Below are 12,680 nucleotides of genomic sequence, written 5' to 3' on the forward strand. Positions count from 1 at the left end.
CAACTAAGCTTTGGAATTTTGAGTGTTGTGTTGTTTAGCTTGAAGGGTGGAGTAATGCTAGTACGACAGAAAGCACCTACGCAGATCATAGTAGAGTAGATAAAAGGGGAAAACTCTAAGCATCAAGAGTAAAATCAGGAAAGTGGAACTAGCTGGACCAGTGGGGGCGCACATGCTTTTTGAAACGAATATAGGAACATTAGGTGACCAATTAAACGTTCTCTGTTTTAGTAATATGAGCATCATATCAGATTCGTTTTCAACACCTAAGCTTTGGAATTATGAGTGGCATGTTGTTTCGCCTGATGGGTTGAGGTCTTGTGGAGCAGTGCTAGCACGACACGAAGCACCTACGATGATGGTAGTGAATATAAAGGGGGGAAACCATAAGCTCTACGAGTATAGTGACCGTGCCATGGCAGATCTGAAGGTGCAAACGGAACAAAGCTACTTCGCAACCAATGTTTGCTTTCAACTAGCCACTACGATTTGGTATGGACAAGAAAAGTACATTAGACAATTTACGATCTATTTTTCGGGTGAGATCAATAACTTAAGCACATATGGAAGAGTACCACCTCTCTTGCGATGCTGTGTAGGCCCCTGCTAATACGTTGAGGGTGCTGCAGGTGCGATGGTTGTCAGCGGCGGGGAAGAAGACTTTAGACGGCAGACGGCCGGGTCGGGGGATAAATCCTGTTGCCGTGGACGAGGCGGTCGTAGGAGCAGCAACAGCAAGGTGGACGACGACACCGATGAAGCGAGAGGACGCGATGAAAGGATCCTGGTCCGGCGTCGTGGATGAGAGACGTCCATCTTTTGAAGTGGACGACGGGGTAGGGGTAGCGGCTCCGACAAGGTGGAGGATGGAGTGGTGGACGGAGGAGGCTGGCCGTAGTGGGGAGGTTGTTGTGGCGCTGACGGTGTATGAATGGGAAATGGAGGGGGGATCTCAAACTTTGGGATGCACTTGTCTGAAATGTGGGAAAGTTACAAACTTATCCCTCGTTTAAAATTTCGGACATCACGTCGGCTGGGGATAGGACGGTAATCTCGCATCTCCAAAATATTTGCCGGTACCGATTTCGGGCGAGGAGAGGGTGTTTTGCCGCCCACGGTTGGCGCCCACCGTGTATGAACGGGGCTGACAGGTAGGGTGGTTGTGTCACGTCTGAGGGAAGTTACACATCTGCCCCTATTTAAAATATTTGCCTACATCGATTTCGGACGAGGAGAGTTTGTTTTGCCGTCCACCATGTATGAATAGGGAAATGGAGGGAGAGACACATGTCTTTCGGACAAGCTTGAATCAAATGTGTTTTGCCGCCCATGTTTGGCGCCCACCGTGTCTGAATGGGCTCAGAGGCGGCCGTGTCACGTCTGATTGAAGTTACTAGTCTACCCCTATCGACAGCAGTGTAAATCCGGTCGATAAGGATGTCAAGTGTCATGGGTAGACATTAATTTCCATCTCGCAAACACTTGCTTCGGGCAGCCCGCAAATGATAGTGGGTGTTTAGCCGCTTCGTTCAAAACTTGGGAGAATTAGCATTCACGTTTGCCCTGGGCCCTGGCAACTAAATTCAAATCCAATTTGTATTCGATTACGAATATCCACAGATAATTCTATGTTTTGTTATTTATTTCTTCAAAACCACAACAAAGATTTATTCCACCTTTATATATGATTATGATTTAAAAATGCTGTGATCTTTGAATTCAGTAAGTTGGATACACTTTGAGTCAAATAGTTATTTTATCCAATACAATATGCTCACACGAAAAACAGTTCACGTTATGTCAATCATACAAGTACTGAGGATTACCTCACCTAAAAAATTCGGATCATTACAACACATGGGTCTTACAACATAATCCATTCAGAGACATGACACAACATGCAAGTACAATAATCTAATGACAATTTCAACTGGTATCTAAAGAAGAACTGGGATTACCCTGGGCTTCAGATAGCAGAAACAGCAGGACCTCCTCCGTCTTCAAATGCAACATTCTTACTTCCTCCAATTCTTGGGTTGCTTGAATAATACGTGTAGCTAATTGCATAATTTCCAGCCCCAAGATCAAGATTACCTCATTCATGGCAGCCACACCATCTCTTTATGCCTCTAGTAGAGCCTCAAGAACTATAATATCTGTGCTCAGACTGCTCTCCGACGGTATTGCCTCTGAACTGCTACCATCTGGTAACATGGATGGCGCACTGCTTCCACAAATAGATTCTGGGGTTGTACATTGTGTCCTAGTGTGAACGGCATCCTGAAAGGTTTCCGCTGGACATAAGTAAGAGATAGTTATCACATGATCCAGGCAGTAAGCTTACATGGTAAACGACATACAGATTATTGCCGAGCATGGCAAGCTATATTTAAATAGTTCTAAGCAGCATCAGCCAAAAATAAATTAAAATCATAAGATGAACTAGGGATGTAAGTGGCAAATAAAAGACATTCGCCAGTCCCATCTAGTTAGTTTTTGCTAGCTCCGTAGTTCATTTTCCTCAAAAAACAAAAACACTTTTGAACTATCATACCACTAGTGGACTTTAATCGGGATTAAACGGGGCCCAGTTGACATCCCTAGTTGAAAGGGAGTGTACCACTGCTATATTTAAGTTGCCAAGGCATCTAAGCAGTTGAAATAATCTGAGAAAGCACTTAACGGTGTGGCCTCATATAAACTACGAAGACAGTCTTGTGATCAAGTTCAGAGGAAAAGTTAAGAACTCAAATGAACTAGGCATGCATTTCTTTACGATAGTACAGCAGGCACTGCTCACATATTGGCCAACTCAGGTATAGCCTAACAAGTAACAAACAAGCATTCGAGTCAAGAAATACATCAAAGCAGACAACCGAACTATTTGTAATTCTCTAGGATTACAGGTTGAGGGCACAAGCCAAGAAAGCATCCCAAACGCATTACATTTCACATGTACTAAAACACACCGGCTTACCATATGTTACTGTGAAGCCTCGCTGCTGTTGCAATGTTCTTTGAAGATATCATTAGCGTCCCGTGGTTGCAAATCTAGTTGTTGTAGTTTATTCTGCACCCTCTATTTAGGTAAAATTAATTTTAATCGCATGCACTGGTTTGAATTGATCATCAATGGTTCATCTAAACTAATGAAAGAAGGGTGTGTGCTTACACGACAATATATCTGCTTCACTCTATTTTTATGCTTGTTCGAGGTGCCAGCCCCAAAAGAACAAATATTTTGCTTGATGGGGTTGGCAGCTCCATAATTAATAGAAGCATCAAATTAGTCATGCAACTTGGGAAGATCAAGAAAACACAAAAAAGTAATGAATAGAGGCTTGGAGCAGTGATGTAATAGCTAGCATCAGAAAATGTAGGGTAAAACAAACAAAAAGCAGCGGAACCACATGCTAGTTTGCTGATGTGTAATTAAGCATAGAGAACATGAAGCAGTCTGATGGAACCAACATGTGGCATCAGAACAACACCATTATCATAAATATAACATGCAAGAAGTAAAATAGTAGGCAGTGATATCTGATACGTCTCTGTCGTATCTATAATTTTTTATTGTTCCATGCCAATATTCTACAACTTTTACATACTTTTGGCAACTTTTTATACTATTTTTGGGACTAACATATTGATCCAGTGCCCAGTGCCAGTTCCTGTTTGTTGCATGTTTTTTGTTTCACAGAAAATCTATATCAAATGGAGTCCAAACGGGATAAAAACTGATGAAGATTGTTTTGGAATATAGTGAATTTTGGGAAGTGGAATCAACGCGAGACGATGCCCGAGGGGCCCACGAGGGTGAGGGGCGCGCCCTAGGGGGTCAGGCGTGCCCTGGGCCCTCGTGGCCACTCCATAAGGCGGTTGGTGCTCTTCTTTCGCCGCAAGAAAGCCAATATCCGGATAAAAATTGTTTCCAAATTTCAACCCAATCGGAGTTACGGATCTCCGGGAATTTAAGAAACGGTGAAAGGGCAGAATCAGGGAGCGCAGAAACAAAGAGAGACAGAGAGACAGATCCAATCTCGGAGCGGCTCTCGCCCCTCCGCCGCCATGGAGGCCATGGAACAGAGGGGAAACCCTTCTCCCATCAGGGGAGAAGGTGAAGGAAGAAGAAGAAGAAGGGGGGCTCTCTCCCCCTCTCTCCCGGTGGCGCCGGAACGCCGCCGGGGCCATCATCGTGTGACAGCGATCTACACCAACACCTCGGTCATCTTCATCATCATATTCATCACCTTCCCCCATCTATCTACAACGGTCCACTCTCCCGCAACTCACTGTACCCTCTACTTGAACATGGTGCTTTATGCTTCATATTATTTTCAAGTGATGTGTTGCCATCCTATGATGTCTGAGTAGATTTTCGTTGTCCTATCGGTAATTGGTGAATTGCTATGATTGATTTAATTTGCTTGTGGTTATGTTGCTTTCCTTTGGTGCCCATCATATGAGCGCGCGCGTGGATCACACCTTAGGGTTAGTTGTATGTTGATAGGACTATGTATTGGAGGGCAAGAGTGACAGAAGCTTCAACCTAGCATAGAAATTGATGCATACGGGATTGAAGGGGGACCAATATATCTTAATGCTATGGTTGGGTTTTACCTTAATGAATGTTAGTAGTTGTGGATGCTTGCTAATAGTCCCAATCATGAGTGCATAGAATTCCAAGTCAGGGATGACATGCTAGCAGTGGCCTCTCCCACATAAAACTTGCTATCGGTCTAGTAAAGTAGTCAATTGCTTAGGGACAATTTCGCAACTCCTACCACCACTTCTCCACACTCGCTATACTAACTTTATTGTGTCTTTATCTAAACAGCCCCTAGTTTTTATTTATGTGCCCTTTATATTCTTGCAAACCTATCCAACAACACCTACAAAGTACTTCTAGTTTCATACTTGTTCTAGGTAAAGCGAACGTTAAGCGTGCATAGAGTTGTATGGTCGATAAAACTTGAGGGAATATTTGTTCTACCTTTAGCTCCTCGTTGGGTTCGACACTCTTACTTATCGAAGGAGGCTACAATTGATCCCATATACTTGTGGGTTATCAAGACCTTTTTCTGGCGCCGTTGCCGGGGAGCAATAGTGTGGGGTGAATATTCTCGTGTGTGCTTGTTTGCTTTATCGCTAAGTAATTTTTATTTTCTGTTCTAAGTTGTTCTCTATCTTTAGTTATGGATATGGAACACGAAATACCAAAAAAATTAGGTTTACTTGCTACGCATGGAGATGGGGAACCTCCTAAAACCCTCGATGCTCATTATGTGAAAGATATTATGTAGTACTTTAATAATCCTGAAAAAGCCCCATTCAATTATGTTATGGGAGACACGTTGGATCAACGTGAATACTTTAGGGATTATTCCTTGACTCAAAAAGGGAAACTATTATGGGATCAAATTTATATGTTGCATTGGTATGCTCGGCAACTATGCTTGAGATATGATTATACTTGTTGCTCTAGGATGAAGGCTCCACACCTTACCTTTTCATGCAAATTTAATGATAATAAAACCTTGGCTTCTTATGCTAATGGTATATATGATTACTATGATGTGGAACAAATAGAAGAATCTGTTGCTTTTAAGGGTGCATGTGAAATTGAATCTTTGTTTAAAGAGTTTTAAGATTTTGATGATTTAGTTTATAGACCTGAAAATTTAGCTATACTTAAATATTGCTATGAGAATTATGAATTCAATTCCGATATTAATGATTTTATTGAGAGAGTCTCCGCTGTCCAAGAAGCGACTAATATTTTGCAGGAGTCTATGGAAGAAGGAATTGATGAAACTTTGGGCTCATTGAATGAAAAAGATGATGAGGAGAGCGAAGAACAAAAGGAGGAAGAGCGGATTAGCTACCCATGCCCACCTTCTAATGAGAGTAACTCTTCAACTCATACATTGTTTAATTTCCCTTCGTGCTTACCGAAGGATGATTGCTATGCTGATTGTTATGATCCCGTTGATTCTCTTGAAATATCCCTTTTTGATGATGCTTGCTATGCTTGTGGCCAAGATGCCAATATGAATTATGCTTATGGATATGAACTTGCTATAGTTCCTTATGTTAAACATGAAATTGTTGCTATTGCACCCACGCATGATAGTCCTATTATCTTTTTGAATTCTCCCGACTACACTATATCGGAGAAGTTTGCCCTTATTAAGCATTATATTGATGGGTTGCGTTTTACTACTACACATGATGATTTTGATGAATATAATATGCATGTGCTTGCTGCTCCTACTTGCAATTATTATGAGAGAGGAACTACATCTCCGCCTCTCCATGTTTCCAATATGATAAAATTGCAAGAAACTGTTTATACTATGCATTGGCCTTTACTATGTGTGCATGAATTGTTATTTTCTGACATGCTGATGCATAGGAAGAGAGTTAGACTTTGTTTTTGCCTGATATATGTTACTTTGTGCTCACTACTAAATCACAAATCAGTGTTAATTAAAATTGGCTTTGATATACCTTGGGATCCGGGTGGATCCATTACTTGAGCACTATATGCCTAGCTTAATGGCTTTAAAGAAAGCGCTGCCAGGGAGACAACCCGGAAGTTTTAGAGAGTCATTTATTTCTGTTGAGTGCTTTTATAAAGTACAATTCCATTGTATCATAGAAATAATGTGCCAGGATTTGCCTTTAGGATGTTTACATTGCTTGTTGGTTTGTGCGGTGCAAAACAGAAACTTTGGCTGTAGTGCGCGATTTTACATTTTTTTACTGGAACATCAAACAGTTCTGAAACTTTTTGCACTGTATTTCTATACAAATTGTGTATGTTTCCTAATTTATTCATAATTTTTGGAGTACCAGAAGTATGGTGAATGTTCAAATTACTACAGACTGTCATGTTTAAGACAGATTCTGTTTTTGATGCATAGTTCGCTTGTTTTGATGAAACTATCGATTTCTATCAGTGGATTAAGCCATGAAAAATTTATATTACAGTAGCTACAATGCAAAAACAAAATATGAATTGTTTTGCAACAGTACTTAGAGTAGTGATTTGCTTTATTATACTAACGGATCTTACCGAACTTTTTGTTGAGTTTTGTGTGGATGAAGTGTTCGAAGATCGAGGATGTCTGGATGTGAGGAGAAGAAGGAGAGGCAAGAGCTCAAGCTTGGGGATGACCAAGGCACCCCAAGTAAATATTCAAGGAGACTCAAGCGTCTAAGCTTGGGGATGCCCCGAAAGGCATCCCATCTTTCTTCAACAAGTATCAGTATGTTTTTGGATTCTTTTCGTTCATGTGATATGTGCAAATCTTGGAGCGTCTTTTGCATTTAGTTTTCACTTTTCTTTGATGCACCATGCTGGTATGAGATAGTCCATGGTTGATTTATAGAATGCTCACTGCACTTCACTTATATCTTTTGAGTATGGCTTTATAGAATGCTTCATGTGCTTCACTTATGTCATTTGAAGTTTGGATTGCCTATTTCTCTTCATATAGAAAACCGCCATTTGTAGAATGCTCTTTTGCATCACTTATATTTTTAGAGCGTGGGCATATCTTTTTTAGAAAGAATTAAACTCTCTTTCTTCACTTATATCTATTTAGAGAGATGACAGGAATTGGTCATTCACATGGTTAGTCATAAAATCCTACATAAAACTTGTAGATCAATGAATATGATATGTTTGATTCCTTGCAATAGTTTTGCGATATAAAGATGGTGATATTAGAGTCATGATAGTGGGTAGTTGTGGATTGTAGAAATACTTGTGTTGAAGTTTGTGATTCCCGTAGCATGCACGTATGCTGAACCGTTATGTAACGAAGTTGGAGCATGAGGTATTTATTGATTGTCTTCCTTATGAGTGGCGGTCGGGGACTAGCGATGGTCTTTTCCTACCAATCTATCCCCCTAGGAGCATGCGCGTAGTACTTTGTTTTGATGACTAATAGATTTTTGCAATAAGTATGTGAGTTCTTTATGACAAATGTTGAGTCCATGGATTATACGCACTCTCACCCTTCCATCATTGCTAGCCTCTTTGGTACCATGCATTGCCCTTTCTCACCTCGAGAGTTGGTGCAAACTTCGTCGGTGCATCCAAACTCCGTGATACGATACGCTCTATCACACATAACCCTCCTTATATCTTCCTCAAAACAGCCACCATACCTACCTATCATGGCATTTCCATAGCCATTCCGAGATATATTGCCATGCAACTTCCATCATCATCATATACATGACTTGAACATTTATTGTCATATTGCTTTGCATGATCGTAAGATAGCTAGCATGATGTTTTCATGGATTGTCCGTTTTTTGTTGTCATTGCTACGCTATATAATTGCACATCCCAGTACACCGCCAGAGGCATTCATATAGAGTCATATCTTTGTTCTAGTATTGAGTTGTAATATTGAGTTGTAAGTAAATAAAAGTGTGATGATCATCATTATTAGAACATTGTCCCATGTGAGGTTATCAAAATAAAAGTGGCCAAAGAAGCCCCAAAAAAAGAGAGAGGCCAAACAAGCCTACAAAAAAAAGAAAAAAAATAAAAAAATGAGAGAAAAGAGAGAAGGGACAATGTTACTATCCTTTTACCACACTTATGCTTCAGAGTAGCACCATGTTCTTCGTATAGAGAGTCTCTTGAGTTATCACTTTCATATGCTAGTGGGAATTTTCATTATAGAACTTGGCTTGTATATTCCAACAATGGGCTTCCTCAAATGCCCTAGGTCTTCGTGAGCAAGCAAGTTGGATGCACACCCACTTAGTTTCTTTTGTTTAGCTTTCATACATCTATAGCTCTACACTACTAGGGAAAACCTTATACACAGAAACTTACCAGTAGCGCGGGACAAAAAGAAGGGCTACTACAATTTACCACTAGCGCTTGTTATCCAAACGCGCTGCAGCTAAGATCATAGCAGTAGCGCGTCTAACTCTAGAGGCACTACTACTACAATTCTCCTGACTATTCTCGCCAGGGTACCTATAGTAGTAGCGTGCCTAAGGAAAGCGTGCTGCTGCTAAGATTTTTGTAGCAGCGTGTTTCGCGCAGCAAGCGCTACTGCTAAGGAAAGGAAAATGAAATGAAAAACATATAGAAAAGTAAATAAAAATGAAAGAAACAGAAAAAGGGGAAGGAAAAAAAGAAAATGTGAATTAAAATAAATGAAAAATAAAAATAAAGGAGAAATGCGTAGTAGCAGCGTGTTTTATGGACATGCGCTATAGCTAATGTAGCAGCAGCGCTTTCCGCGAAACGCGCTGCTGCTACTTTCCACTTAACCAACCGTTTTCTACTTCCCCAACACCCACTTCCCCCAAATCCAACACATGCGCGTGCGTCTGCTGTCGCCGCCGTCATCACCCGGCCGCCGCGCGCTCTCCCGTCGCCCTCTGCAAGCCGTCGACGCCGCCCCCGACCCCGACCTCGACGCCGCCCCCGACCCGACCTCGACGCCCCCCTACATCGCCGCCCTCCGCCGTGCGCCCGCCACCCCGACCCTGACCCCGTCCCCGACCTCGACGCCGCGTGCCCCTCTCCCTAACTCCGCCGGCGCCCGAGGTGAGCACGCCCTCCTCCTCCTCCCCCCTACCTCTCCCTAGCTAAGGTTCTTAGGGTTAAATTTCACAGTTCATCTAATTAGTTAGGGTTCATCTAATTAGATGCTAATTACGGCAGTAGTTGTTAAATAGAATTAGTTTTAGAGGTCATCAATTTAGTTAGGGTTAAATTTTAGAGTTCATCAAATTAGTTAGGGTTAAATTTTAGACTTCATCAAATTAGTTAGGGTTCATTAAATTTTAGAGTTCATCAAATTTGTTAGGGTTAAATTTTAGACTTCATCTAACTAGTTTTTTTACTGTTTTTTAGTAAGTGTTTAATAGAATTAGTAAGAAAATTAATATAACTAGTTGAACTAGTTTATTTTTAGTAAAAACTAGTTTATTTTTATTTATAGTAAGTGCTTAATTGAACTAGTTAGTTAATACAACTATTTTATTTTTAGTACGAAAATTAATAGAACTAGTTTACTTTTTAAGTTAAAGCAATTATTCCCGCATCGACGTCGATGATGCCTATCCCGCATCCTCATCGTCGAGTCGGTGGAGGACACCTGCGTCACCAGATGGGCCATGTCCGGGACTGGGCTCCGCCGGGGTGGTACTGGAAGGCGCTACCTACCGGGAGGCGCAGGTTGGTGAGGAGTCAGCCCGTCGTTGCCCCGAACCTTCTTTGGTGGCGGTCGCGTGGGCCAGTGACGGTCTAGAGGCTCGAGGACCCCGCGGAGGTGGTGCGTCACCATGTTAGTGAGGAGGACGTGCATGTCTGTCGCTACTTGTTTGCGTTGGAGCACAAGTGCTCCAATACCTCGCAGATTCTCCAGGGATATCACTGGAGCTATGATCCTGTGATGGTTCCTTCTCTGTGGGTGTCCACCGCCCGCGCCGATACCCGTCGTGCGCTAGGGTTTTAGTTGTATTAGTGATGTTATATGTATGATACTATTCGGGATGTATTAGTGATAATATTCGACGATGTACGGACGCATGAGATGATTTACTTTTGCTTATTGAATGCATGCTAATTGGAATACTTATCTATTTTATGATTTGGTTTTGCTTATTGAATGCTCATGTCAATATGAGTCGTATAAGATATTTTGAAATTTATATCTTGTGTTGCTCAAATAGGATATGTGCTTGCCCAAGTGGCCGGTCATGTTTGCAGGTTACACCTCCGAGTGGCCTATGTTTTGCCGGAGTGTTGATTCATTTCCGTTCCGGCAAATTTCAGGCGCTCGATATGTCCTATTTTAGCAAAGGTCATGCCGGATTTTTCCGCGAATTTTGGCATGACTTGTGCCAGAATATGTAGGAAATATCGAGTGCCCCAGATTTGTGTGTTGAGTATCCTGGTAGTTTCCTTCGATCGATTTTCAATTAATGTTTCAACTATGAACATAGGAAATGTCTGACGACGAAAAGGATTTCGGTATTTGCGAATACTGTGAAGACGAGCGTGGCCTGTGCGACAGAATCTTCCTAGATGATGATAGGCGCTTCAGCATCAACCTGGACGAGAACTTCGAAGTGGATACAGTAAGTCACAACGACAAGTCTTTTTTCATAATTAAGCTTGACATCTGCTTCATTTGATTCAACTTATAATTTGATTTTTTTACTATTCTACTAGCGTATCCCCTGCCATGCAAGAGTTTTTGTCTTGGATAAGATAGGTTTCAGTCCGATGAAAACTAGTATCGAGGTAAAGAGAGTTAACTTGAATACTGATCATGGTTATACTTGCCACGCAAAATTATACAACGCAGACACCTACACCTATTTTTAATGCAAAACTTGGCAAGCACTATGCAAGGCTTATGCATTTGAGCCTGATATGGTTATCACCTTTGATATTCGTCCCGAAGATGATATTGAAGGTAATATCGACATCTGGGTCGATGTGCAGACACCTCCAGTTATACCATTATGTGAGTTTCTCAACCATATTTATGTCTTCGATATTGTTTATTCAAAAATAGTTGACAACTAATTTCTATTGACAGCTTATTTCCATTCAAGCAAACATGTTCGACACTTGGTAGACATGACCGTCCACTGTCCCAGGGCTGAACTAAACTGCGAGGAGATAGGTCATTATGTTTCATGGCTTGAGGATCTTCATACTATCAAGACAAATTATTTTTCTGGACTTAAAAATCTTAGTACTCAAAACGTGCGACCAATAGTGTTCGTACTGAACTACGGTAACATATATTTAGGAAAGATGGTAAGATTTTTACTATTTGTCCTCAGTGCATCTTTTGCATACATTATTTTTTAAGCTAAACTTCATTGCTGAGTATGTTACTATACGATGTTCTTCAACAGGGACTCCCAATGAATGTTGTGCCTCATTGGATCGAGACTAAAGGTCGCATGAGGATTGTTAGCTTACGGCCAAGATATCCTACAATGCACTTTAGTGCATACATGATTTCTAATAGCGAGGAATGCTTAATAGTGAAAGACTGGAGCAAAATTGTGAACGATCGCAGAGAAGTACTAGGGGGCAGCAATCAGAAGCGCAGCCCACGATTAGGAGACAAGTTCATCGCATGCTCCAACTTGATGAAGCAGGAGTGCTACACATGTTTTATGCTATTTTACCTGAGAGAGAGTAGCAGGAGTGATTAGCTAGCTAGAAATGAGTTATGATGATTAAATAGCTAGTGTTGGTTGTAACGACTATGATGATTATTATTAGCTAGTGTTGGTGGTGATTAGATAGCTACCACAGCTAGTGTTCGTGGTGATTAGCTAGCTAGAATGAGTTTGAAGATGATGATGTGTGCTACACTATGATTATGATGATTAAATAGCTACTGTTGGTGGTAATGACTATGGTGATGATTAAATAGCTTGTGTTGGTGGATTAGATTCATGTGGAGGCAACATGTGGTGCACCTCGAAAGTACTACTAGTCCAAACTAGATCAAGTTTGGATTAGTAGTATACTTTTGACATGCACCACATGTTGCCTCCACTTGAATCTAATCCACCTTCATTTGACACACTGTTATGGAAATATTGATATAACAACCTCATAATTGGTATTGTACCAAAATTTATATAACGGCGTATAAATACACTAA

This window comes from Triticum aestivum, chromosome 7D, assembly GCF_018294505.1.
Source record: "Triticum aestivum cultivar Chinese Spring chromosome 7D, IWGSC CS RefSeq v2.1, whole genome shotgun sequence".
In the NCBI taxonomy this organism is placed as follows: Eukaryota; Viridiplantae; Streptophyta; class Magnoliopsida; order Poales; family Poaceae; genus Triticum; species Triticum aestivum.